Genomic DNA, 23,934 nt, shown 5'->3' with positions numbered 1-23,934 from the left:
ACTTTCGATGGTGTTTCTGGTTGTGGTTTATGTTTTTAACTCCTGCTTCTCTTCTCCTTCTCAGACTGTATTTAGACCTATGCTAGTTTTCCTATTTGAATGATTTCTGAGATCTGCTAATTTTGCTCTCCTTTTTCTCTCGTTCTATGAGTGAATAATTTTTTTACTACTTCTTCAGATTCATCAGTTTTTTTCTATTGCATCTCAAAATTTCCATAGAGTTTATTAATGAATTTCATTTAGGTATGCATTTATAAATACAAAAATTTTCTGTGGTTTATTCATATATTTTATTTCTCGATATACCCTACTTGCTATGTTGCGGCCATCATATGTTCATTTAATTATCTGAACTAAGTTTTCTTTGTAATATACATATATTGTTAAATGTGAGTTTAAAACATTTTCTCTAATAAATGTAACATAATAACCCAGTAGAGGTTTATGCTGACCTATGTTTTCCCCTAATTTAGAATATATCTTCTAGGTTCATTGCATGGTTTTAAAATTTTTTAGATATTTTTGAAACTTTAGCAATTATTCTTTTTATTTCATTTTTTAGATTTATTATTTTTGGAGGTTACATAAACTTTACAGCATAATTTTTTTCCTGAAGTGGGCTTGCTGATATATATTTTTTAAATATTTTTTTAAATTTATTTTTATTTAGTTATGATAAACATAGAGAGAGAGAGAGAGAGAGAGAGAGAGAGAGAGAGAGAGAGGCAGAGACACAGGCAGAGGAGAGGGTGAAGCAGTCTCCAGGCCGGGATCCCAACGCGGAAATCGATCCCGGGACTCCAGGATCGCGCCCCGGGCCAAAGGCAGGCGCGAAAACGCTGAGCCACCCAGGGATCCCCTTTAAATATTTTATTTATTATTTGAGAGACAGAGAAAACAGGAAGCAGCATGGCAGAGGTAGAAGGAGAAGCAGACTCCCTGCCAAGCACAGAGCACAACATAGAGCTTCATCCCAGGACCCTTTGATCATGACCTGAGCCTAAGGCAAAAGTTGAACCAACAGAGCCACCCAGGTGTCAGGCCAACTGATATTTTTTCTTCAGTGTTTCCAAATTCTTTTTTTTTTTAACTTTTTTATCTCATTCCTAGGGATTGTCCTTGTGATTTTGTAGCTTCAACATCATCCATAGTTTTTTTTTTTTTTTAACACTGTTCAAACAATGCAAGTCAGTTGGATTTCTACTTCTACAATGCCATGTGATGTGATGTGGGGTGTGTGTGTGTGTGTGTGTGTGTGTGTGTGTGTGTGAATGTGGGAGAGGAGCGCTCACGGCTTTAAAATCATGTCTTAAGGATGCTTTTGCTTTTACTGTATCCTGGCTTCATCTTGATCTCCTCTCCCTGTGCCCATATTTTTCCCATCGACCAAAAGTGTATAGAGATCTCATGTCAACTCCTCCATTATACTCTTACATATCTCCCCATTATATTTATGGGGATTGCAGTGCTTAACCCAAGACCAAAGCCTCTGACTAGTAAATATACGAGTTTTCCTCATTCATTAACAAGCAAAATCAGTACTTTGAGCTGAAAAACCAATGAGCTATTTCTCTCCTTTCCCCAGTGCTAATCAATTCTCTCCAATGGCACCAGCACTATTGCTTTTTGCAGTTGCTCCAAATTATACAACTACATGCATCTGGATCACTGAGCTAGGATGAGCAGGTAGGGAGACATGAGAGCAGTGCTAAGTAACAAGATTACAGATGTGCTTCTTCTTACTTGAGTCTCTAGGAGTTTTTCAAAGATAGATATTTCACAAATTATTATTGACTTTTGATCAATTATCAGAACCCTGAAATTGTTACTTTTCTTAGTCTTCTTCACTTAGTCCTACTAAGATATTTTTATAATGTGTCCAGTGTATAACGTTATATTATAATCTGAAAGATTCTATAAAGAATTAACTTTATATTTTGGTATAAAATTCAAATGAGTATAAGAGCTTTTATTTAACTTCTAAAAAAACTGTTTTCTCATAGTCTTTGTTCAGTCACCTCATTCGTTCTTCATGGATTATAGACTTCAGTATTAATTCACCTGTGTGCACAAAGGTCTCCACTTTCTTTTCTAAAGCGTAAGTGTAATGACAACTTTTGTATTTTATGCCAGAGAAGGACTAATCTTACAAATAAGTACAAATGTGAACAATTATATAAACCCAATTGTTGAAGTGTTTCCATTGGAAAATTATATGGGGAATATTCTGATTTAGGCATACATTAGTCTAATTAAATTGTTTATTGTTCAAAATATTGTGTTATATATTTTTAAAAATAATGAGATATAATTTCTCTCTTTCAGATTGCCAATTTCTTCAGAGAGTGACAAGAATTGTCCATATTTCAACTTTGACTCAAATGAAGGTTGTTTTGAATCTTGCTTACATCTAAAAACATATGTTTGTAAATATCAGATAATTTAGCTACCTATTTTAGTATAACACTGTCTCCCCATGTATAAAATCAGAGAACTTAGTTACCTATTTTAGTGTAATGCTATCTTCCCCATCTATAAAGAGCATAATTCTCATTTCTTCAATAGCCATACAAATATTTCTCCAATACCATTTTTTAGAACAATTTTAGATTCACAACAAAATTAAGAGGAAAGTACACAGCTATCCTATATTGTTGCTTTATACAGACATACATGGCCTCTCTCACTATCAGCATCACTCACTAGAATGGTTCACCTGTTACCGATCACTGTGGATTCATCATAATCACCCAAAGTCCAAAGTATGCTTGAGGTTTCATTATGATGTTGCAGAATTATTTTTTAATCTTCATTTATATTAATGTAAACTATATATACTCGGGTACATATGCATTTCTTAGCTTTAACTATTTAAATTATATATATATACACACACACACACATATAAAAATTACACATTATTGTGACAAAGACTGTTATTGTAAAGTTTTCAATAAGGTGATCAATCCACTTATATTTCCAAATTAATTGATTTGTCATAACCCTCACAGGGGCTGCAGATAAAGGATGAACACACAGAGTGGTAATGTTATCAGTCAGAATAAAAACTAGTCAGGAGACAGAAACCAGGGGATGCTTGATAAACAATTATTATCCATTTATAAGGGAAAGCCTGCTGAGAGGAAAGGCAGCTAAAATAAAGAACATCATAAAGAGTTTCTTAGGGTTGAGGGAGAAGACCCAAAGGAGAGATCACTGGGAAGCCAGGTCTACTCTCCAAAGATGGGATGTAGATGTCATTGAAGACAATGTGCCTACACACAGGTGCAAGGCAGATATGCTCACAAGATTGCCTTGGGACAGAGCAGCTGCGCAGTCCACAGGCTGAACTTGGTGAAGATAAATCTCAGGCTGTGATTGGCAAGAAGGATGAATCTCTGCAAGAGTGTTAGAAGGCACAGAGCAGAAGGCAGGAAGATTTCACAGGACTCCCTGTATGCATGCAGCTAGCTACCAAGCCATACTGGCAAAAAGCCCTGAAAACACCAGGAAACCAGAAAGAAGAGCCCTTTCTGTTGTACTCTCAATTGCCTTTAGCAACATAACTCAACCTCATGTGAGCTGACAAAGGAGAGAAGTTTATAGCACCTAGCTCCATTATCTGAGAACAGTAAGGGCAGTAAGGGATTGATGTGAGGCTGGGAGTACTCAGTTGTTAAGAGGCACTCAGGGTGATCATGCAGCCACCACAGGGAAGAGTCTTTTACATTTGCCCACTTCCTCAGATCATGGAACCAACAGATATCTTCTGAATCACTTTTAGTAAAGCACAATCCAAATTAGGTTCATTTTATGATGGAGATTAGGTTTTCCTCAATCAAAAATAACCCATGTCCTTTGATATTTCTTCTTGTGTGTTGATTTCCTTACCTGGATTTCAGATATTTTGGAAGACATCTGGTTTTATTAAAGTCTCTAGGAACTCACTTCTGTCACTCTTTACTCATGCTAGAAAATACTTTGATGTAAAAAATAAAATGTTAAATAGTGAAGAAAAGAATAAAAAAATGAAGATTTTTGTATTGCCACAATTCATGAAACTAGTAATTTGATAACGATTCAGATATTTTCACCCTAGTACAGTTGTAAATGGGGGAGAGAAATTAAACATGATAATTATTTGCAAAACAAATTCATATTGCATATACAACTATTTCTTTGAATATAAACATTCTTCATATTCCATACTGATTCTATGTACTTCAAAAGAGAAATTATATGAATGTTCAAAATCAAATTCATATAATAAGTAGATAGTAGCTATAACTAAGTTACCAAAGTTGTGCTACAAACAAGCCAAGATTGCACTGACATTGGAAAATAAGCATTTATTTCTAATTTATCACTTTGTTCTTTGACTGGTTTTAGTGATCGAGGCTTGGCATGCATGGGCTTGGCTCAAGAGTACACATTAAACTCGGACATTTTTTATTTATTTGATTCTTGGAAAAGCAGGCTAGCTGGTATATGACATTATATAGCAGAAATTAGTGGCTAGAGAAATGTGATTCTTATCGCCTGTACTCTGAACCCATATCAATCACAATTCCACTCACATTATATTGTAAAAATAAGTCACGTAGCTGAACTCAACACTGATTTTCTGCAAGACACAGTCTCTTCAAAGTGGTCAGATGGTAGAAATATAGTTTTATTGAACAGTAACCTAATCTACCATAATGGACTTAGGAATATGTTTCTCATTATATTTATGAGATAGAGAAGGTGGTTTGTAAAAGAAAATATTGGCAAATAGATGGACAATTTAGTACTTTCTTCACTTCTCATCTAGTTTTTATCTCCTCAGTGCCAAATAGCTTGTAGTTTTGTAGAATGGTGAACATCATCATATAGATGCTTGCAGAGGGGTCACTGATCAATTTACAAATGGGAATAAGCAAGTAAGGGGTAAAGTTTAAGGATTTTGGCAGTGAAACCATGCCTCTTCAATGTAACTTCTAAATGCACACTTTAGGCCTGTGAGTCAGTTTATATAACTGTTGTAGCTCAATTTCCTGTCCCGGAAAATAGGATAGATACAGATTTTATTCACAGAGTTACTTGAAGATTATTTGGGCAGTACTTCTTGGCACACAAGTATTCTCTAGATCAGCATTTTGACTTAAGAGCTTGATGCTTCATTTCCATCTCCTGTGACATGATGACTATAACTGTAGACACCCCACATCGCTGATCTGAGGATCAGTAATAAAATGTCTAATTATCCTGAAAATATCACCACATGATATTCTTGGTATATGTGATAATATTTTCCTATTTTGTTTTTCCAAATAATCAACAAAAACTGATTTCCAAGAAAACTCAGGCTCTGTTATTATCTTCTTCCCCTCATTCATCTGAATCTCGATTTTTATGATATATTACTTTCACTGGGCATTAGAACTTTAATATGACTTAACCAATCCCATCAAATATTTTGAAGATTTTTTTCATTTTAAAACAGTTTTTTAAAAATTCAGTACATGTCATGTATGGACACTATACAAGAGTAAGTGTTTTTAGACATGCATTTCCATATTTGCAATCAAGTTGCAATTTCTGTTCTTTCTTTATTGGTCAAGAACTCCATCTCCTCACCCACTGTTTCACTCTGGACCTCTATACGTGTTGTCTCTTCTGGAAATAAAGAACTTCTGACAGGAATTGACAGGAATTGTCAAATCCTGCTATTTCAATTGTCAAAATCTTCTGCTAATTTCTTTGCATTGTGCTTGACCATTGAAAGCAAAGTTTGCAAGTTTCTTCCAGTGTTTACCATGTATGTAAGATGTGATATACATGACAACTGTACACCATAATGGAAAGAAGAGGTGATCAATAAACCTGTTCTGTACAAGATTTCTTAAGCTGCACAATTAATTCCACTTGGACTTGTGAAAAGTTAAGAGTTTGTACTGTAATGTTCGAACAACTCCTAAAACTATAATGTAAACAGGGATAGCCTAGAAGCCAATAAACTAATTGAAATGGAGTTCTAAAAAATACTCAAATAATCACAGAGAAGGCAGCACAGAGCGCACAAGGACAAAATAAATTATAAATCCTCAAGGATGTAATTTTGGAATTAACAATTATATAATAGGAATATTATCTATATGATGACATAACTAAGATTTCTATCCCAATTCTTACTTTTCCAATTCTTCACCATAGTATATGTTAACTAACTTAAGGTAGTATTCCTTTGGCAGATTAAATTTAGGCTGCCTTCCCTTGAAATAGATGTAGTATTTTCCAGACTACGAAAAAAAGTTTTAAAAAAATCTTTCTCATTTTTAAATTTCCAGATATATATTAGTACATAAAAAATAAAGCTTCAGAGTTTCATCCACATAATCATTGCCATTATCTTCTTCATAGAAAACAAACAAAAATTCCCTACATGTACCGTTTATCACAAGCGTTTATTTCCTAGACTTTAGTGATCATTGTTGCTGAAGAACAACTTCTGCAGTTATTCTCAACCCAGGCTGTATAGGATTTGGAAACTATGATCAAAATTGGAAATCAAGCCAATAAAAAGTAAGAAGAAGAAATGAAAAAGAAAACAAAAAACCCAAATGATGGAATTCTTGAATATGGATTATAAAATTCTAATATTTAGAATGAATCAAAGTATAAGGGATGCAGATGGGCCACCAAATAAGAAGTTAGTGTCTGAGGTTTGGGTGATAGGATAAACCCAGAGAAATTTGAAAAAGTCAAAAAGAGGAATTCTAGAAATGAAAAAAAAAATGAATAGTCGATGGAATGATAAAGAACAGATTAAAAAGAATTAGGAAGAAAGTACCTGAAAGAACAACTAGAGACAAGAGAAAAGGAGGTAGAGACTATAAAAGATACTCAAGTGTACTGAGCCACCCAAGCATCCCCTATTTCTTTGGTGTTCATATGTCACTGTAGTGAACTAATGTCACTGTGGGGAACTAGCTGTATAGAGCCTATCCGAGAACTGAATCTCATAGTGCTGGCCACACTGGGGGAATGGGAGGTCATGAGTCCTCACATTAACTCTTTACCACATTGTTCTCCAGATACAGCTCCTCTGCTCCCCCCTCCTGGAGTCGATAGCCTACTCTTTTACCTTTTGAATTAAACGTGTCTTTCTCTGCTTCCAAAAGCTAATAATTCCTATAGCGAACCTGTTAGCTCTCTTAATAAAAACTGGAGAGGACAAAGCCTTGGGGTCCAAGTCCGAGTCTGATTGGAGTCCAAGTCTTGGTCCCCCTGTCCCCCAGATTAAATTCAGTGAGACTCCAGGTCTTTCTTCATATCATCTCCTTGGACTATGTTGGATCCGTGGCATGTCACTAACTTGTGTTTTAAAAGTCTACAGTTTCAGGGACTTCTACTTGACCCTTGAGCAATGTGGGTTGGAAGTAAATGACTCCACACGGATTTTTTTCATTTTTTTTGGGGGGGGGCGGGGCAAGATGGCAGAGGAGTAGGATCCCCAAATCACCTGTCCCCACCAACTTACCTAGATAACTTTAAAATCATCCTGAAAACCTACGAATTTGGCCTGAGACTTAGAGAGACAACAGCTGGAATGCTACAGTGAGAAGAGTTCCGCTTATATCAAGGTAGGAAGACGGAAAAATAAATAAATAAAAAAGCATCCAAGGCGGGCGGGGGGGGGGGGGGGAGGCGTAGGCGCGAGGAGCCGGGCTAAGGCCGCGGACGAGAGCCTCCAGGACAGGAAAGCCCAGGCCCGGAGAAGCAGGAACTTTGCCAACCTTCCCAGAGGGAAAGGCGCTCCTGGGGAGCTCGGGCAGGGCCCAGGAGGGGCAGTGGAACCCCCAGGTTCCCAAGGTCACTAACAGAGAAGGTGCGCCTAGGGGAGAGCATGCCGCACACTGCAGGCCAAGCTCCCTAAAGGGCTGGAGCCCAGGCCAGCGGGGTCCGGGAGCAGCTCCTGCGGCGGCACCTGGTGAGGGAGCTGAGCTGCCCGGGATTGGGATTCCAGCAGCGCAGGCCAGGGAGACCAGGGCGCTGGGGGACACAGCCCAGGATCCAGTGCTCCCCTTGGGACAGGCAGAGGCCGGGAGGACACAGGACAGCGAGGACACTCCTGCCGCCGGGCGCCCCGAGCTATGCAGATCGGCGCCCCCCCTTCCCCCAGCATCCAGGCGCATTCGGACTGCGAGAATGTGGTAGTTACTGTTGGAGCTGACTCTAGGACTGGAGAGTTGGCCGCTGCCACTTTTGTTCCTCCCTGTGTCACCTTGTGTCTGGGACAGAGCTGGGTGCCGGTGAGCAGGAGCCTCACAGGATAAACAGCTCCCACTGAGCTGTGCACCTGGCAGTGGGTGGGGCAGCTCCCCCGGTGCACACACCTCAGAATCAGTACAGCAGGCCCCTCCCCCAGAAGACCAGCTGGAAGGACAGGGGAAGAGCAGGTTTTTGACCGAGCAGCGCTGGAAAGCTCCAGGGGAAGTCGAGGGACTTACAGTATATAGAATCAGAGGATACCCCTCCTGGTTTTTTTCGTTTGTTTTGCTTTTGTTATTGTTTTTCTCTTTGGTTCTTTGTTTTCCCCTTCTTTTCTCTTTTTTTTCTTTCTTCATTTTTCTAGTACAACTTGTTTTTAGAAACTGCACTGAGCAAAATGACTAGAAAGAACTCACCACAAAAGAATCAGAAATAGTACTCTCTTCCACAGAGTTACAGAATTTGGATTACAATTCGATGTCAGAAAGCCAATTCAGAAGCACAATTATAAAGCTACTGGCGGCTCTGGAAAAAGCATAAAGGATTCAAGAGACTTCATGACTGTAGAATTTAGATCTAATCAGGCCGTAATTAAAAATCAATTAAATGAGATGCAATCCAAACTGGAGGTGCTAATGATGAGGGTTAATGAGGTAGAAGAAAAAGTGTGTGACATAGAAGACAAGTTGATGGCAAGGAAGGAATGAGGAAAAATGAGAAAAACAATTAAAAGATCATGAGGATAGGTTAAGGGAAATAAATGACAGCCTCAGAAGAAAAAATCTACATTTGATTGGAGTTCCAGAGGGTGCTGAACATCTGCAAAGAAACAAGAGCTTTAAATGATACACTGGACTATATGGATTTCAGATATTTACAGAATTTTACATCCAAATGCAACTGAATACACAATCTTCTCAAGTGCATGTGGAACTTTCTACAGAATATACCACATATTCGGTCACAAATCAGGTCTTAACCAATAATAAATGATTGGGATCATCCCCTGCATATTTTCATACCATAATGCTTTGAAACTAGAACTAAAGCACTAGAAGAATTTTGGAAGAAACTCAAACAAGGGAGGTTAAGGACCATCCAGCTAAAAGATGAAAGGGTAAACGAGGAAATTAGGGAAGAATTAAAAAGATTCATGGAAACTAATGAAAATGAAGTAATAACCATTCAAAATCTTTGGGATACAAAAACAAAACAAAACAAAACAAAACAAACAGTCCTGAGGGGGAAATACATTGCAATACAAGCATCCCTCAAAAACTGGAAAAAACTCAAATACAAAAGCTAACCTTGCACCTAAAGGAGCTGGAGAAAAAAACAGCAAATGGATCCTACACCTAGCAGAAGAAGAGAATTAATGAAGATTTGAACAGAACTCAATGAAATAGAGACCAGAAGAACTGTGGAACAGATTGACAAAACCAGGAGTTGGTTCTTTGAAAGAGATAATAAGATATATAAACCATTAGCCAGCCTTATTACAAAGAAGAGAGAAAAGACTCAAATTAATAAAATCATGAATGAGAAAGGAGAGATCACCACCAATACCAAGGAAATACAAACGATTTTAAAAACACAGCGTGAACGGCTATACACCAATATATTAGGCAATCTAGAAGAGATGGACACATCTCTGGAAAAAGACAAACTACCAAAACTGGAACAGGAAGAAATAGAAAACCTGAATAGGCTGATAACCAGGGAGGAAATTGAAGCAGTCATCAAAAACCTCCCAAGACACAAAAGTCCAGGGCCAGACGGCTTCCCAGGGGATTTCTATCAAACGTTTAAAGAAGAAATCATACCTATTCTACTAAAGCTGTTCGGAAAGATAGAAAGACATGGAGTACTTCCAAACTCATTCTATGAGGCCAGCATAACATTAATTCCAAAACCAGACAAAGACCCCACCCGAAAGAATTATAAAATATCCCTGATGAACATGGATACAAAAATTCTCAACAAGATATTAACCAATAGGATCCAACAATACATGAAGAATATTATTCACTATGACCAAGTGGTATTTACTCTCCAGGATGCAAGGCTGGTTCAACACTCGTAAAGCAATCAGCGTGATAGATCATATCAACAAGAGAAAAAAGAAGAACCTTATGATCCTCTCAATAGATGCAGAGAAAGCATTTGACAAAATACAGCATCCATTCCTGATCAAAACTCTTCAGAGAGTAGGGATAGAAGGAACTTTCCCCAGCATCCTAAATGCCATCTACGAAAAGCCCAAAGCAAATATCATTCTCAATGGAGAAACACTGGGAGCCTTTCCCCTAAGATCAGGAACACGACAGGGATGTCCACTCTCACCACTGTTATTCAACATAGTACTAGAAGTCCTAGCCTCAGCAATCAGAAAACAAAAAGAAATAAAAGACATTCAAATTGGCAAAGAAGACAAACCCTCCCTCTTTGCAGATGACATGACTGTACCTAGAAAACCCAGACTCCACCCCAAGATTGCTAGAACTCATACAGCAATTTGGCAGTGTGGCAGGATACAAAATCAATGCCCAGAAATCAGTGGCATTTCCATACACTAACAATGAGACTGAAGAAGAGACACGAAGGAGTCAATCCCATTTATAATTGCACCCAAAAGCATAAGATAGCTAGGAATAAACCTAACCAAAGAAGGAAAGGATCTATACCCTAGAAACTACAGAACACTTCTGAAAGAAATTGAGGAAGACACAAAGATGGAAAAATATTCCATGCTCATGGATTGGCAGAATTAATATTGTGAAAATGTCAATGTTACCCAGGGCAATTTACACGTTCAATGCAATCCCTATCAAAATACCATGGACTTTCTTCAGAGAGTTGGAACAGATCATCTTAAGATTTGTGTGGAATCAGAAAAGACCCTGAATAGCCAGAGGAATATTGAAAAAGAAAACCATATCTGGGGGCATCACAATGCCAGATTTCAGGTTGTACTACAAAGCTGTGGTCATTAAGACAGTATGGTACTGGCACAAAAACAGACACATAGATCAATGGAACAGAATAGAGAATCCAGAAGTGGACCCTCAACTTTATGGGCAACTAATATTCGATAAAGCAGGCAAGACTATCCACTGGAAAAAAAGACAGTCTCTTCAATAAATGGTGCTGGGAAAATTGGACATCCACATGCAGAAGAACGAAACTGGACCATTCTCTTACACCATACACAAAGGTAAACTCAAAATGGATGAAAGATCTAAAATTAAATGTGAGACAAGATACCATCAAAATCTTAGAGGACAACACAGGCAACACCCTTTTTGAACTTGGACACAGCAACTTCTTGCAAGATACATCCATGAAGGCAAGGGAAAGAAAAGCAAAAATGAACTTCTGGGACTTATCAAGATGAAAAGCTTCTCCACAGCAAAGGAGACAATCAACAAAACTGAAAGGCAACCTACGGAATGGGAGAAGATGTCTGCATATGACCTGTCAGATAAAGGGCTCTTAACCAAAAACTACAAACAACTTCTTAAATTCAACACCCAAAACCCAAATATCCATTTAAGAAATGGTCCGATGACAGAATAGACATTCTTCCCAAGAAGACCTACAAATGGCCAACAGGCACATGGGAAGATGCTCAACATCACTCATCACCAGGGAAATACACACCAAAATCATGATGAAATCCCTTCTCATACCTGTCAGAATGTCTAAAATTAACAACACAGAAAACAACAGGTGTTGGCAAGGTTACAGATAAATCTTATACTCTTGGGAGATTGCAAACCAGTGCAGCCACTCTGGAAAATAGTATGGAGGTTCCTCAAGAAGTTAAAAATAAAACTACCCTATGTGTGATCTAGCAATGGCACTATTAAGTATTTACCCAGAGGATACAAGAATATTCTCTGAAGGGGCACATGTACCCTAATATTTACAGCAGCATTATCAACATTAGACAAACTATGAAAAGAGCCCAAATGTCCATGGACTGATGAACAGGCAATGAAGATGTCGTACATAGACAGATAGAGAGACAGACAATGGAATATTACTCAGTCATCAAAAGATGATATTCTCTTTGCAATGATATGGAAGGAACTAGAGTGTATTATGTATGTTAAGCAAAGTCAGTCAGAGAAAGTACCAGATGATTTCACTCATGTGGAATTAAAAAAAAAAACAGATGAATATAGGGGAAGGAAGGAAAAGAGTGGGAGGTAACCACAAGAGATTCTTTAGTATAGAGAACAAACAGGCTTGTTGGAGGGAAGGTGGGCAGGGGATTGGCATGGTGACTGGCATTGAGGAGGGCACTTGTTGTGATGACCACTGGGTGTTATAGGTAAGTGATGAATCACTAACTTCTAGTCTTGAACCAATATTACAGTATTTGTTAACTAACTAGAATTTAAGTAAAAACTTGAAAAAAATAAAGAAAGAAGACTCATGGAATGGTAAAGCTTGCAGGGACCATGGTAGTCCAGTAGCAAGCACCTTGTGCATTGAAAGATGAGGAAGGGGCGCCTGGATGGCACAGTCAGTTATGTGACCAACTGTTGGTTTCAGCTTGGATCCTGATCTCAGGGTTATGAGGTCGAGTCCCACACTGGACTCCGTGCTCAATCTGGAGTGTGTTCTCCCTCTCTCTCTAACCCTTCCACTTGTGTTCTTTCTCTCTCTCTCTCTCTCTCTCTCTCTCTCTCAATAAAAATAATAAAAATAACTCAAAAAAAAGATGAGAAAAATAAATCACATTTTCAGACACAGTGTAGACCCTGGAGCTACAAAGCCTCACCCATACCACATACACTACCCTGCCTGCCTCATCTTTCCTCAATCTCCCTTTTCTGCTCTCTCTTCCTCCTTTTTCTATCCTAGACACCATATGCTTAGTGAGGCCAGCAGGACCAAGAGCTAAAAATGTCCTGGGTGTGATCTTTCATAAAGGCTTTCATCAAAGGCACTTACCTTGAAGTTGAAGCCATGATGAGCCAGGAACAGAGACTTGTCTATATGTGCAGTGTCAAAGAATCTGTAAGACAGCAGAGGTCGATTTTTAAAAATTGTATGCTAATTAGCAAGGCAATAGGACCTTCTCCACCATTTAAGTGAAAAAACATGTTTAGCTTAAAATTCACCAGTGGTAAGCAGAAGATGGATTGAGTACACATGGCAGAGGGGGTCTAGTCAACTGGCCAATCAGAGGGAAAAATAACAATCCCTCCACCTCCTACCAAAACGTATTATAGGGGAAAGGTTTTCACCATCAACACTACTGGCATGTGGGCCGGATGAGCCTTTGTTGGGGGACTGTCCTGTGAATAATGGGATTTTAACAGCTTTCTAGAACTCTACCCACTCGATGCCAGTAAAACACGGATCCCCTACCTGTGAAATCAAGCATGTTTCCAGACATTGCCATACGTCCCATGGGGGACAAAATTGCACCTGGTTGACAACTATTATTCTATATCAAGACTACCAATAGATCCTACTGTAAAAAGGAAATACTGTCTACTAGTGTTGCCCAGTTTGGTATGTGGTTATTACATATCTGATATATATGGCTAGTGTGATTGAGAAAGTGAATTTTTAATTTTATATCATTTTAATTAATTTTAATATAAATTGTCACATGTGCCTGGCCAATGACCACCGTATTAGTGAAGTCCCAGATGTATAAAGAACTAATTATGAAACAACATTCTCTTAACAACCAACAGGTCAAAGAAGAAAAAATTCTTTCATAGAATAACTTAAGGGGAAATTAAAAAGTATCTTGGGCCATCTGGGTGGCTCAGTTGGTTAAGCATTCAACTCCTGATTTGGCTCAGATCATGATCTCAGGATCTTGAGATTGAGCCCTGTGCCAGGATCTGCAGTGAGTGTGGAGCCTGCTTAAGATTCTCCCTCTCCTTTTCCCCTGCCTCAACCCACTCCTGGGTTCACTTTCTTACATAAGTACATAGTATCTTGAAACAAATGAAACAAGGAAACACAATATACCAAAACATTTAGGCTGCAGCAAAAGATTTCTAGGAGAGCTTAATGTTATAAACACATACAGAAAAAAAACCATATATAAATATCTCAAGGAACTCTAGAAAGAATAGATGAAAGGATAAAGAAGAAATGGTACATATGCAATGGAGTATTATCCAGCCATACAAAAGAATGAAATCTCGTCATTTGGAATGATGTACATGGAGCTAAAGAGTAATGCTAAGTGAGTCAGAGAAACACAAATACCATATGATTTCATTCCTAAGTGTAATTTAAGAAACAAAAAAATGTGCAAAGGGGGGCACCCTAGGTGGTTCAGTTGGTGAAGCATCTGCCTTTGTGTGTTGTTTATCTTTTTCACTTCACAAGACTTAATACTGTTTCATGAAAAGAACTCTTACTAAACTAGGAGTAAAAGTAAACCAACTAAATATAATAAAGACCAATTATGAAAGAAAAACCCAACTAATGTACAAAATAGCAAAAGACTCAAGCTTTTCCTCTAAAAACAGGATCAAGATAAAGTTATTTACTCTGGCCTTTCTATCAAATATAGAAATCTATATTTCTAGAAATCTTAGCCAGAGCAATTAGGCAAGTAAAAGAAACAAAAGACATCCAAACTGGAAAGGGAGAAGAATAACTATATTTGCAGATTACATAATCTTATATGTAGAAATCGTAGGGATTAAAAAAAATTAGAAGCAGTAAACAAATTCAATAAGGTTGCAGAAATGAAAAACAACACACCAAAAATCAGTTGCATCTCCATATGTTAACAATGAACAATTTGAAGTGGAAATTAAGAACACAACTCCATTTACCACAACACTGAAAAAGGTAAGATATTCAGGAATAAGACTAATGAAAGAAGTGAAAGAATCATACACTGAAAATGAGAAAACATATGTCAGAGTAATGTTTTTAAAAACATAAAAAATAGATATCTTGCTTTCATAAATTGATAGGCTTAATATATTTTTTAAAGATTTTATTTATTTATTGATAATAGACACACAGAGAGGCAGAGACACAGGCAGAGAGAGAAGCAGGCTCCATGCAGGGAGCCCATCGTGGGACTCCATCCCGGTTCCCCAGGATCAGGCCCTGGGCTGAAGGCAACGCTAAACCGCTGAGCCACCCGGGCTGCCCTCTCTTTCTTAGTAAAGAGAAATTTTACATTACAGAGTGTGACACAATCACTTCTACATTTTAATTAGCTTAGTCTAGGATCCCCAGATGACTCGGGGGTTGAGCATTGCCTTCAACCCAGGGCCTGATCCTGGGATCCAGGATCGAGTGCCCCCTATCAGGCTTCCTGCATGGAGCCTGCTTCTTCCTCTGCCTGTGTCTCTGCCTCTCTCACTCTCTGTCACTCTCACGAATAAATAAATAAAAATATTTAAATAAAAACAAACAGGGGATCCCTGGGTGGCTCAGTGGTTTAGTGCCTGCCTTCCATCCAGGGTGTGATCCTGTAGTCCTGGGATCGAGTCCCACGTCGGGCTTCCTGCATGGAGCCTGCTTCTCCCTCTGCCTGTGTCTCTGCCTCTCTCTCTCTTTCACTCTCTGTCACTCTCATTAATAAATAAATAAAAATCTTTAAATAAAAACAGACAAAACAAAATAATTATCTTAGGCGTTTGCTGGAAGGTGCTGCTTGTTGCTCAACTTATGTTCCATGGAATCCATGAGGCACGATCATACTTACATTCGAGGCTTGCTGCTTTCTTTGTGTCACCAATGTGCTCCTGCTTCTTTATCCCTCTTTCTGCTTTTTGGTTTGATGAATTATTTTTCATTATTCTATTTTAATTACTCCATTTTCTCCATTCAAGATTCAGCTTTCTTTCTTTTTTGATTTAATGACCTTCAATGATGCGACTTCTCCTCTGCTAATTTCCTAGTTCTGCATGTGTGTATACATTTATATCCGTTTCTCTGTTTCTCTGTCCGTGTGCGTAGATACTCAACATTATTTCAGTTCACTTGGTGGTCAAGCTGGAGAGTCAGTGCCTCCTGTCTACTTACAGTTCTGTGGCTGACAGCAGGTTTCCTACTTGTAAACAGTGTGAAGACTCACCAGATTGATACGTCATGCTGCCTTTTTATGATCACCTCATATGTTTCAATTCTCATGCCTGCAAACACACTAATTCTTACTTTTAACATGCTCATTCCCCTTTTTTACATCCATGTATATTCATAAATGGTCATGTTCATTTTTAATTTTTTTTTTATGTTAGTCACACACAGAGAGAGAGGCAGAGACATAGGCAGAGGGAGAAGCAGGCTCCATGCACCAGGAGCCTGATGTGAGATTCGATCCCGGGTCTCCAGGTTCGTGCCCTGGGCCAAAGGCAAGCGCCAAACCACTGAGCCACCCAGGGATCCCATCATGTTCATTTTTATATCCATATTCAAATAGTCAGAATTATTTCCATATATATGTATACACACACACACACATACACACACACCAATCTTGCTCTCATTTTGCTCTGATGGTCTGTACTTCAAGTAGAAAATTTTCCTTCAGTTTGAGGAGATGCCTTTGTTTGTTTTGTGGAGCAGATCTGGCGATGTGTTTTCTCTGTTTTGTGGGATATGACTCAGAATTCCTGGGATTCTGCTTCCCTGCTCAGCGGGATGCCTGCTTCTCCCTCTCCCTTTGCCTGTCTCCACTGATCATGCTGTCTCTCTCACTCTCTCATAAATAAATAAATAAATAAATAAATAAATAAATAAATAAATAAACAAAATCCTAAAATTTAATACTACTTCTAAAAAATAACACACAGAGTGAGCATAAAGGTGGACATGCAGGCCTGCTAGACCTGGCTGGAGACCCCCTCCCTCGTGCCTATGTTTGTTGTCTTCCCCTTGTGTTGCTGGCTGCAGAGATGCATGACCTCCCGGGGATGGAGGAGGCCCATGGAGGAGCCACCCTGGCTCCTGAACGACCCTGTGAACGAGTTCAGTCTCCAATCTCAACAGCCTCTCAGCGCTGTCAGGTGGGGAAATCTGTGCTGACGCGGTACTGACATTGGAGGAGTCACTTGGTAATTCAGCATAATGGGATAGACCTACAAAATGGGCATCACCAAATTAACTGAAATGGTTATCAGTCTACTAGTTTTAAAGTGACCAATGGACACCTACCTGGCTCAGTCTGAAGAGCGCGTGGTTATTGATCTCGGGGTCATGAGTTTGAGTCCCACATCGGGCACAGAGTTTCCTTTTAAAAAAAGAAAAGCACAAGTATTTAAAAATGCCCCAAATCAATAAGGCTCCCACTGCTGAGCTGGCCCTTGGCGGGATGGGTCTTCCCACTTGCTCCTTCAGCCGATGAGCCCTGAGCACAGATAGTGCCAGAGCCAACAAGCAGACAAGATCCTCTCTCTTGTAGCTCATACTCCAGGGGGAAGATGCACAAAATACGGAACATCATCAGGAATGAAAAGAGCAATTGCTCCCTAGAAAAAGAGCCTGGTGCTACCTCTGGGTCCTGAGCTACCCAGATGACACTGTGACAAGGTGTGGGGCTTTGACAAACGCAGCAGCTGGGGCTCCAGGGAGCCACTGAGAGGAGGAGGTGAAGCCCCAGCAGGGCCACTGCCTCACCAGGATCAGAGTCTGGGAAGGAGGCAGAAGGAGGCATGAAGCCAGCTCTGTGTCCTCCATTGGGGGCCAAGGCTGCCCCTCCCCTTCCTGAGGGGGCTGGGAAAAGGTTCTGTGAATGGAACTGGCTACAGACATGGAGATGTGACGGGGGTGGGGGTGGGCATTGACAGCCCAGATGGGAGGCATTCCAGCACGTTCCAATCTGAGGAAGAGCCCACTCAGGATGACCCACTGGGTGCACCGCTGTCCACAGCTCACCCAGTGGAAATGAGGGGATGGCCCGTGACACATGACAGGCAGGGTTTCTTATAAGGACAGCCTCACACCTTCTAGGCCAAGACTCCACCGACACCCTCTGTAGGGTTTGCCTTGGATTCAGGAGCTTAGGATCATGGGAAGCTATTGCCCATCCCTCCCCCGGTGGGACTGTCACCCTCTGGGCCTCCTGAATGAGAGTACTGGTGCCCACGTGTGTGCACAAAGGACCTTGTGGTCCTGGACACATGTACAGACCAAGGAGGAACATGTGGTTGGGGGTATTTCCTGCATGTGACACCTGCCTCCAATGTCATAGATATGATGCCACAGTGGCCTGGGGACGTCTGGAGGAAGCACCCGCTAGGATAATCCCTGTCCCACAGGCAAGATGCAGACCATCCCCGACGGGCACAGTGGCTTCTCCGGGGTCAAAACCGGGAAGAATGGAAAGTTGTGTCTGAACCCAAGTGTGTTTCCAGGCTGGGGCCCTGGCTGCACACAGTCCTTCCCTGGGGCCTGTGGAGGGGCGTGCGGTTGTGTCACTGTGTGCACACAGGCCATTGCCTGCAGGGAGGGGGGAGCCGTCGGCAGCCCCGAGCGCTGCTCCTGAAGCTTCCCCCAGGAGTGGACTCAGGTAGAGGGCCCCACCGCCTTGAGGAACTGGGAATTGCTCTTGCACAGCTAAGAGAGGCCAGTGTGGGCTCAACGTGAGTGCAGGGGCTGGGGCCACCTGACACCCAGGGCCCTGATGCAGCAGGAAGGGCCCAGGGGCAGAAGCCAGCCTGCTACCCCCCTGGGCTCCCCCCTAGACTCCTGCTCCCACAGGAGTCTGGATTCCCCTCCTCCCCAAACTTGCCCCCATGGCCCTGCCCCTGCCTGGGTCAGATGCACTGGCCCCTCCCTGTGCACAGATATGTAGGAATATCAGAATACAGCTTTCGGGGATCCCTGGCCACCCAGTGGTTTAGCGATTGCCTTCACCCAGGCCCTGATCCTGGAGTCCCGGGATGGAGTCCTGCCTAGGGCTCTCTGCATGGGGCTGCTTCTACCTCTGTCTATGTGTCTGCCTCTCTCTATCTCTGTCTCTCTGTGTCTCTCATGAATAAATAATAAAAACTTTAAAAAAAGAGACATACCGTGTCTCATCGCATGTGGTCTCCAGTAGTTTGCACCGTGCTATGCTTTCTCCTAACTGGTGCTCCCAGGAGATCCCGTTGGCCTGAGGTCCTTCCCCACTTTCTCCAAGGCTTGAGCATGGTCCTGGGGAGTTGGGATACTTTTTCCCAAAGGGACACGGGGCTCACTGTACTATGTCTATTGCTCTGCAGTTAGGTTTTGAAGGAGCACATTCCTGCCCCCATCCCGGGGTCAGGCACAGGGGCCTCATGTGCTGCACAACATGTCAGAAGGCCAGTGGGTTCCCACAGCCACTGAGCCCTTCACTGATGCAGGACTTCGATGCGATTCCCTTCTGTTGCCAAATCACAGGGCGGTACGGAACATCCCGCAGCCCTCACACCCTGAGCCTCCCACCCAAGGAAAGGTCTCCGTGTTGGCACCTCAAGAGAGGCAGGCACGTGTGGTCAAATTCAAGGGGTGAAGCCATTAACGCAGGGAGGTGCTGTCAAAACTCAGCTGACAGTCAGACCTGGGATACTAACCTCTCCCACTTGAGGTCCTTGTATTGATCCAATTTTTTTTTTTTTTGAAAATGTGTCCTCTAAGATTATTTCTCTATTGGATAGTCTGTTTGTTTAAGAGACAGGCAGAGAGCAGGGAGTAGGAGAGGGAGACACAGGCTCCTCAAGCAGACTCTGCCCCAAGCACAGAGCCTGCCCGGGGCGGGATCTCAGGATGCTGAGACCATGACCTGAGCCACAACCAAGAGTCAGATGCTAAGTGACTGAGCCGCAGGCATCAAGCCCCGTGTTCCTGCTGTGGGGACTCCTGTCCCCCCACAGCCACTAAGAGCTTGGGCTTTGGTCTGCGCTCCAACTCCCAGGCCTCCTGGCGGCTACAGTGCAGGCTGCATGTCCCCTCTGTCCCACCTCAGGGTGAAAGGGCCTCAACCATGAAGTGGAATCAGATCTGCCCAATGAAGCCCCGCCGGACAGAGCTGCTGGAGCACGAAGTACAAGAACTGCCGCCCGCCTTGCTGCGCAGGGACATCATCTATATTTTCAATTTCTTAGAGGACTATCATGTATTTGGCAGCACTGCAGAGGTGCTGGACCTGCTGTTTACAAAGTGAGCACCCTGACCCTCCACAGCCCAGTGGGACGGACGACCTACTGGTTGGGAGCCTTGGGAATGTTTCTGAACTTCCCGGACCCCCGGGCTGCTCCTCCGACTGGAGTAGAGTCACACAGGGCCTAGTCGGGTCCTGTAGGGAAGCCGCCAGGGCCTGGCCTGTGGCAGGTCGGCTAGAGGGGCTGTGCTTGTGCTCCCCAGTCGTCGTTCTCTCCCCATGATGAAGCCTGTGCTGCCTCGCCCACCGTCACCAGGGTCTTGAGCTGGGCTGTTTTCCCATTGAAAAGGAGGTTTGAGAGTCCATCGGGGGTTTGTGTCCTGGGGCAACCAGACTGGGGGACCCTGGGGACACTGGGGAACCCCAGACCCACTTGGATTTCGGCCATGGGCCTGGCCAGAGCCCTTTCAATCCTCAAGCATTCAGGAAGCCCCAGTAGGTGCAGGCGCTTCTCCTGGAGCTGCCCGTAGCCCCGTGCACAGAGCTGATGGCCCCCCAGGGCTCTGGACTAGTCAGGTGTCAGAGGGTGACAGCCCCCATGATGAGAGGTCGCGTCCACAGGATGATTCATGTGATGCCCCCTGCCCTCCTCTAGATATGGATGCATTGTAACTGCTTATGAGGAGAACGACGGAGTCCTGGAGCAGTGGAAAATGTGAGTGAGCTCTGGCTCATGCAGGAGGGCCTTCCCTCATCAGGAGGGCGGCGAGGGGGCTGTGGGTCAGAGGGGCTGCTGGACCCTCACCCCACACATCTGCAATTCCTGTGACAGGGTACAGGTCTAAGGGCCCTTCAGGAAAAGAGCAAAGGAGAGCCCTGGATGGGGTGCGGGCCTTGGGAGAGCACTGGGACCCCTAAGGGAGACCTTCTCCATGCCCACCCCCTCCCAACCCTCTGCCTACCCCACACTGGGACCCAGAGCAGAGTGTGTGGGGAGCATTGCACTCACCAATCTGGTGGCACCTGGACCGGGTGCACAACAAGTGCTCAGGAGGGCCAGTGAGCGCTCTAGGACAAGACAGCACTTGCCTCATGAGAGATGGGAGATTAGAGTCAGTGGAAGGACACCCCCTGGGGGCCCCTGTTGAGTGAGGCAGCGCAGAGCCACAGGAGGGCAGGTGGCAGTACCGGGCAGCTCCTGGAAAGGCCTGGCAAGACAGAGAACCCAAGCCCTCCTCGCTTGGACATTCGCAGAGCGACAGTGTGCAGTAAGGGCAATGACAAGCCAGGTGCCCCCCGTCCCCAGATGCCTGCCAGTGGATTCAAGGGGCAAGTGGGCCGGGAGCCAGGCTGAGGAGGGAGTCCCGCTTCCCCAGGAAAGACAGTGATGGTCACACCACTGGTCATGGGCTCCCATGCACAGAGGCTTCGTGCCAGCCCCTCCTCAGTGAGCAGGCCTGTGACAGGCAGGACCGTCAGATGGCAGGTGGACAAGGAGCAGGACTGGCCTCCGAAAGCCCCGAGTGGGAGGCCAGGGGCCCTGGTTCCTGCAGGGCTTTCCTGGGACACCTGTGTGTGAGGGAGCCCTGTCTTCTGATGCCTGTGCTCACCTGTCCGTCCCCAGGGCCATATCCTGCATCCTGGACATTTGACTGGACTACTAACCAGAGGATTTTTGTCAGCTCCCAGAATTTCCTTCCCTGACCAAGCTGCTGGCATTCATGGGGCAGTACATGCCAGGCTCAGACCTGGAAAACCATGTCTGGTATTACCTCAAACAATTCAGATGCCTCCATCCAGTGGAGCCAGAGGCTGGGGGTGAGGAGGACTGGGGCTAGCCGAGTTGGGGACAGTGTGGAACCCACAGATCAAGCCTCTGTGCAGCTGGGCCGGGAGCAGTGGGTAGGCTCACACCCCCATCCCCACGGGCTGCAGTCTGGGGAGACGTCCCAGGGCTGTTGTACTCACACAGGTTGAGGGGTGGGAAGAGTGTCCTTGATTTGTGAAGGGCGTGGAAAGTCCATCCTGGTGATGATACCTTGTCTTCTTGGAGCTACAGCTTCGGCCCGAGAACAACACCCTGAACCACCTCAAGAGCCTGCCCCAGCTCCGACTGTGGGGCCTGCTCCACCTTCAGGGCCTGAGGTGATTGAGCCGGTCCTGGCTGCTGGAGCTGAGGGCTTAGCCTAGCCAAGATGCCAGCTGCTGAGTCGAAGCCCCTGCAGACAGTGGTCACTTCTCTAGTTCACTGTTCTGCCCTGGAGGAGCCACCTGCACCCTTGGGGTCCCTGGAGAATGAACAGGCACCAGCACCTGCTATCGAGGTCACCAATGTGCTGGAGCAGTCACCTAACTCAATGGAGCAACCGGCTTTGGACCCCAAGCAACACCCTGAACCACCCCAAGAGCCTGCCCCGAGCTCTGACTGTGGGGCCTGCTGAAGCTTCAGGGCCTGAGGTGATCAAGCCGGTGCCGGCTGCTGGAGCTGAGGGCTTGGCCCGATCCGTGATGCTGGCTCCTGAGTCCAAATCAGTGCACGTGGTGGTCGCACCTCTGATTCCCTGCCCTGATGAGGAGGAGCCACCTGCACCCTTGGCCACCCGAGAAGAGGAGTAGGCCCCAGTGCCTGTAATCGGGTCCCCAAAGTGCCAGAGCCGCCACCTGCCCTTGGAGCAACTGACTTCGACCCCTGAGCAACATGTGAACCATCTCAAGAGTCCACCCCAGTTCCTACCGTGGGGCTCATGATGGCTGCAGCCCAACGGAAGGCTTGCCCTCCCCTGTCATTGCACTGTTTCTGTATTTTGTGTTTTTCATAAACCTCTATAATGGCTTATGAATTTTATTTGTAATAAAGGATAAGTTAACTTCACACAAAATTTACTCTGATGCTTTTAAATTATACATTGTGGTACTTTAGGTCCCTTCACAGTGTTGCAGGCCCTGGAGCCCAGGGCACCGGGGGACACAGCCCAAGATCCGGTGCTCCCTGGGACAGGCAGAGGCCGGGAGGACACAGGACAGCAAGGACGCTCCTGCCTCCAGGTGGCCCCGAGCTGTGCACATCAGCGGTCCCCGTCCCTGGAGCATCCAGGCCCCTGTGGACTGGGAGCTGCAGTAGTTACTGTGGGAGCTGACTGCAGGGCTGGGCAGCTGGACGCCACCACTGTTGTTGTCCCCGCTGGTGTCAGCCTATACCTGGGATTGAGCAGGGGCCTCATAGGATAAACAACTCCCACTGAGCCCATGCACCTGGCAGGTGGCTGGGCAGCTCCCCCAGGTGCACACACCTGAGAATCAGCACCTCAGGCCCCTCCCCCAGAAGACCAGCTAGAAGGTCAGGGGAAAAGCAATTTATTGACCAAGCAGCCCTGGAAAGTTCCAGGGGAAGTCAAGGGATTTACAGTATGTAGAATAAGAGGATACTCCCCCTTGTTTTTTCTTTTCTGTTTCTTTCTGTTGTTTCCCCACACCCCTTTTTTATTCTACTTTTCTTCTTCTTCTTTTTTTTTTCTCTTTTTCTCTTATCCAGTACAACTTGTTTTTGGCCACTCCACACTGAGCAAAATGACTAGAAGGAAAAACTCACCTCAGAAGAATCAGAAACAGTCCTC

At 43.7% G+C, this 23,934-nt stretch overlaps 1 pseudogene; it reads left to right on the top strand.

The window, feature by feature from the left end:
• Positions 1–17,294, top strand: part of LOC129517107 (NKG2-F type II integral membrane protein-like) — a 60,381-nt pseudogene extending 43,087 nt beyond the window's left edge.
• The last annotated feature ends 6,640 nt before the right edge of the window (positions 17,295–23,934 follow it).

The sequence above is a fragment of the Nyctereutes procyonoides genome, unplaced genomic scaffold, assembly GCF_905146905.1.
Source record: "Nyctereutes procyonoides isolate TBG_1078 unplaced genomic scaffold, NYPRO_anot_genome, whole genome shotgun sequence".
Classification (NCBI taxonomy): domain Eukaryota; kingdom Metazoa; phylum Chordata; class Mammalia; order Carnivora; family Canidae; genus Nyctereutes; species Nyctereutes procyonoides.
This window is presented reverse-complemented; position numbering and strand designations above follow the sequence as displayed.